General features: G+C 47.2%; 1 long non-coding RNA gene across 1 annotated transcript; it reads right to left on the bottom strand.

The window, feature by feature from the left end:
* Positions 1–556: 556 nt before the first annotated feature.
* Positions 557–1,396, bottom strand: LOC143819933 (uncharacterized). The gene is made up of 3 exons (XR_013225160.1): positions 993–1,396; positions 754–873; positions 557–626 (listed from the first exon to the last, which is right to left on the bottom strand). It is a non-coding gene; the product is annotated as an uncharacterized LOC143819933 (long non-coding RNA).
* Positions 1,397–5,394: the final 3,998 nt, after the last annotated feature.

Here is a 5,394-nt window from a genome sequence, read left to right as displayed (position 1 = left end):
ATGCCTCGACCCAAACGAGAAGGAGGACTGTTCTCGGGAAGAGAGTCGTTAAACCCGCGGACAAGTTCTTCCCCTCCTAGTTTGGGCCAGTTTGTCTAGTTATCTGTGTTTGCTGTTGTCTGTTAAATAAAGTTTATATTTTTGACTCTGTCTCTGTGTACCCTCTCTAGTGATTGTGCCTATTCTGGCACCGTTGTGTGGGTTGGAGGTTGGAGGGTGTTTTAAAGGTTAAAGGTGTTTTAGGAGTTTGGGGTGAAAGGTGTGCGAGTGTAAGGAGTCACACTGGAGTCTTTTTCAGGAAATTTACAACAACATTTTATTTTCAAAAACAGTTCAACAGGGGAAAAAAACAAGGGAATGTAACTTGTACCCCCCCCACCACCACCACCCTCCAAGAAAGCCAACTTTTTTTTAACAAATTCATATATTTAACAGGGATAGAAAAATGGACAATGTAACTAGGAACCCCCCCAACACCCCCCACCCCAAAACACAAACAGAAAACAAAACTCAGGTCCCACTGCTCCCCTCCCCAGCCCCTTCCATCTCCCTCACTCTCCTGCACAACCGTCCCATGGTCCCCCTGACTTTGCGGCGGAACAGGTCTTCGTCCTCCTTCTTCTTAACTGTGTGGGGAGGGAGAAAAAGTACACATTAGTGCCACACATATTTTCCAATTTTTTACATGCATACACTTTTTAGTGGCCTTAGCCACAGTGTGAGAAGAGTTGGGCAGTGGGGAACATAACCTACGTTCTTCCGCCTCCCTCTGCTGCCTTTGCTGCTCAATCTCCCCTTTCAGCTCTGCCACTTCAGCCTCTAAGGAAGTAACCCTGGCCTCCATGGCACGCAGCCTTGCCTCCATAGTTTCTGCTATAGAAATCAAACAAAGAATTTGATCACACTTCAAATGGAAGCATCACATCAGGCTCCCATATGGCTCCATGGGGGTACACACACATGGGTCTCCCTCACAGACATAAAACTCTCACCTGCAGCCTGTCCTGAGGTGGAAGGTCCCTCTTCCTCCCCCTCCTCACGCTCAGGTGCTTTTGCCAGCTTGGATGGTGATTGTGTGGCTGGGCAAAGAAAAAGAGAAATCATAAGTAAAAGCACACAAACCAGAGATGAAACACAGCTGGTGGACACACCACAGTTAGAGTCAAAGCGCATAACCAAAGTGGTTCTACAGTACTGGCGGGCTAAGTCAGAGGGGGTTGACAGCATCTAAATACTTTCTCGAATTTCATTGGGGACAGTAGGGGAAAGAGGCAGCTAGTCATTCCATGCATGTTTAAGGGCAAAACACAACGAGGGCAGCACTCACCCATATGCCTCCTCATTTCCAGGGGGGGCTTCCCAGCCTTCTCCCATATTTTCACCATCTGGTCGTGGAAGACCGTTCTCCCACTTGGCTGCGGGACCCCCCCCCCCCCCACTGTTCCAGACTGTTGAGGAAGTCCAGCTTCACCCTCTTAAATTTTGTCCGGACCTGCTCCCAGGTCCGGACATAGCCCCTCTCCCTCAGCTTTGATGCCAACACCAGGTAAGCACCCTTGGTGTGGCAGTGGGTGCTGGCCATAAGGCGGCCAACACTTTTCGATTGGAGCACAAGCTCCAGAAGTGCCTCAGCCTCGGCGCGCTGCCAGAAGGAGCCCTTCCGTGGCTTCGGCATCTTCGGAATGACGGTTAGGGAACGAACGTGCGTTGCTCCGATCGACCACCCCTATTTTAAATGTATCAAAGCTGCCCACCAATAAAATTATTCCTTGGAACATAAGTGGATTGATCCTCCGGTTTGACAGGGGTCGCCAATACTTCCTGGCTACCCGCCTCCCCGAACTTTCCCCGTTCAGCGCTTCCGTATTGTGTTTGTCAATTTCAGTGGGGAGTTAGCATTTAGGGCTGTCAAAGTGCTTTTGGACCAGAGAATCCCCGTTTTTTTGCTGGCTAAGTACACAAACCGCACAAGACAAGGTTAAACAAAGAACACAAAACTTTATTCAACAACAGAGTAGGAAAAACAATTAAACACGCCTCCTGTTTCTGTAGATGTGGGTGGCTATGGCGTCCCGAACCTTGCACCCCTCAGCATAGATCCTTTTTCTCCTTGCTTCAGGGATGTCTTGTGTGTCCTCAAGGACTACAGGATCAGGTTCATCCACAGGGAAGGGGATGTTATGTCCCTTGTCCTCGCATATGTTGTGCAAAATGACACACGCGATGATCAGCGGAGTCACATTGTCTATATGCACATGGAGTCGGGACATCAGGCAACGGAACCGGGACTTCAAACGTCCAAAGGCACGCTCCACTACATTCCTTGCCCGGGAGTGACTGAGGTTGTAGTGGCTCTGCACGTCTGTCCTTGGCCGCTTGTAGGGAGTCATGAGCCAGCGTCGTAATGGGTAGGCTCCGTCCCCGAGCACCAACGCCGGCACACGCACGCCCTCAATGGTGGCGGTGGGGTTTCCTGGAACAAAGACCCCTTCGTCCATGGCTTTCCTGAGGTTCGATTCCCTGAAAACAAGGGCATCATGCCTCCTGCCACTCCACCCCACCTCGGCATCGATAAACCGGCCGGAGAAGTCCACAGTTCCTTGCAGGAGAACAGAACAAAAGTCCTTCCTGTTCCCGTACTCCTTTATGCTTCCCCCGGGGGCACGGATAGGGATGTGGCTTCCATCGACGGCCGCAAAACAATGTGGGAATCCAAGCCTGGCAAACCCGTCCATACTCTGGAATAGGGGAAAGAAAAGAATATAAGCCATGGCATGTCAGCGTGGGGTGTATCGCGTCTTCGTTGCTGACCTGTCAAACAAGAAAAAAAATTTAAAGGGCAAAGGGGATAGAATGACACTCACCGCTCCAAGCCGGTCTCCGAGGCACACGACTTTGCTGAACAATTCCGCCTCCATGGCGAGGCAGAACTCCTTAAGGATATCGCCAACCGTAGTGACTCCGAGTCCGAATTGCTGGGCTACTGTCCGGAAGTACTGAGGGGTGGCCAAGTACCACAATGCGACCGCCACCCTTTTTTCCACTGGCACGGGGCGCCGCATGCCAGTGACTTGCCTCTCCATGCGTCCACGTAGAGCCTCCACGAGTTCAAAAAATGTCCCCCTAGACATTCTAAAGTTGGCAATCCAGTGGTCATCATCCCAGCGAGCCCACACAAAATTTTCCCACCAGTCAGAGGATCTTTCGTCCACCCAGAACCGTGGGGGGAACCGGACCTCTGCCAGAGCTTGCCAGTGCCTCTTTGCCGCCATGGTTGCCCGTTGAGAACGTCTTGTACTGCTGGTCATCGCTCTGGCAATACGTTCTCGGTATTCCTCTGAAGCAGCCCTCCTATGCTGCACAGTGGTGCGGATACGCTGGACCACCGCAAGCATCTGAGCCAACAATTGAAAAATAATCCTCTCCATTGCAACGTTAACCTGTGCTGCGGGCAGTAGGCTACGCAAACAAAGAGAGGCCGACCACGTGTCTGCCCAGGTGCATATAAGCAGGTAACCTGTGGGCGTGTACTGTGGGCGGGGATTAATCTATCAAACATATCAATGCATCAACCTCTGGTTCATAGAAAACAATAGAAAACACGTTCCAAGGGCGCAAATGATTTGACGATAACGCGTTGCTACGGGTTTTCCTGGGTTTTTTTTTAAAAAAGGGAACCCTGACAAGTCCGGCTTTAGGGTCGAGGTCAAAGGTGTGCCCGCAGTTTGATTGACGGGCACGGGAGGCCAGAAGCGCTAAAAAGGGACCTCCTTTGTAGCGAAAAGACGGAGAACCGGAAGCCTGTGGGTTACGAAAGTGACGAGAAGTGAAAGTGCTAAATTCCGCAAAAACCGCAGCTGTGCGTTACGGGCACAGCTAGTGACATTTCGCTAGTTGAAGTAGCGATTTCGCTAACAGCAACCAAATAGCAACTTTGAGCTCTGTGCGAAATGGCCCTAAGTTTTGATTAAGTGAAAGCTGAGCACAATATAAATGGGAGCAAATGAAACTGTTATCTAAAGGTTTTTAAGTTTTCACCCTATGAGAACTGTTTTAGACTGAAGTCTTTTAATGTAATGCTTTTTAAATAAATGCTTAGTCTCAAAACAGGGACTTTATTTGTATAAGCCTCCATCTTCCTCTGACATTTTAAACTGGACATTACCCTGTTGTGAGAAAGTTGTGGGAAAATGGCAGAGGAAATTTGGAAGTACCGGGAAAATGTCTAAATGCTGTTAAAAGGATGATGGGCCTTGGTAAACGGAGTGATATTGATTGAAGGGTTTATAAAGCTAGAAAACAGGCAGAGGGAAAATGGAAAGAGGTTTGTGGGAGTAAAGATGTTAATATTGAGGGTTGGAGGCAATCCTGGACTGTGTAGATTTCTGGGAGAATTAAATAAATTGTTCGTTCTTGCTGATACCTGACTGTTCTTTGGTGCTGATTGGAAGAGATTTATTGAGTAAATTACATGCTTATGTATTTTTACTAAAAGGGGTATCTCTGAAAAGGATAGATGGGTTATTGTATGTAGATAAGAAAGTTTGAGAAGAAGTCAAGGAAGGCCAGGGAGAGAAAAGGAAAATGGTTAGAATTGTATGCTATTGAAGAGAGGATTGGGTTTGTTACCGGGTATATAGGAGCTTGGGCTCATAACATTTGGATAGAAAGAGCCTCGTAATTTTATTTTATAATGTTCCAATATTCATCATTGTATAAAAGAAATACAGGTAATGTATAGACTGGTGTAGAATCTCAGAGCTAAGGTAATATTAATTTGTCAGATCCATATATTTTTCAAACCACCTGCCTGGAAACCAAAATCCCAGGAGGGCGTTTTTCTCATTCTCTCTTACACAATCTTGTTTCAAGAAACTGTTTGCTTTCAGATGAAAATACCTAATGAACAGGTATCAAGATTTACAACAGGTAGACCGTGTTGTCCCAAGGATTTGTTGATTTTCAATTTATTTTTGAGCAGATGTTTAGAGAAACAGGACCCATGGAAAAAGGTTTTGTCTACAAAATATGTGATTCCAGCATTCAAGCAACTGTAAGTTTGTTTTAAAAAATTGTTAAACAAAAGAGATTTTGCGATTTTAAAGGAAAGGCCAGACTGCTTTATGTTAAGTGTGTTACAGAAACACAAGAAAACCTTGTGAGGAATCCAGAAGAAATCAAAACCATAAAAAAAACTGAAACAAGAGATTTATAACAAGCACCAACCCGGGGCCTGCCAGATTTTCTTATTGTTTGTCTATAAACATCAAAGCAATGCTGCAGGACTCTGGACTTACCCAAGGAAAGGTAAGGCGCAACCTATTGCTTGCTTTTCCAAGCAGATGGACGCACTAGACCTGCTGTTCCTCATGGTGCAAGAGGTCAGGCTGGTGT

This window comes from Paroedura picta, chromosome 10, assembly GCF_049243985.1.
Source record: "Paroedura picta isolate Pp20150507F chromosome 10, Ppicta_v3.0, whole genome shotgun sequence".
NCBI lineage: Eukaryota > Metazoa > Chordata > Lepidosauria > Squamata > Gekkonidae > Paroedura > Paroedura picta.
Note: the sequence above shows the minus strand (reverse complement) of the source record. Positions and strands in the feature narration are given on the sequence as shown.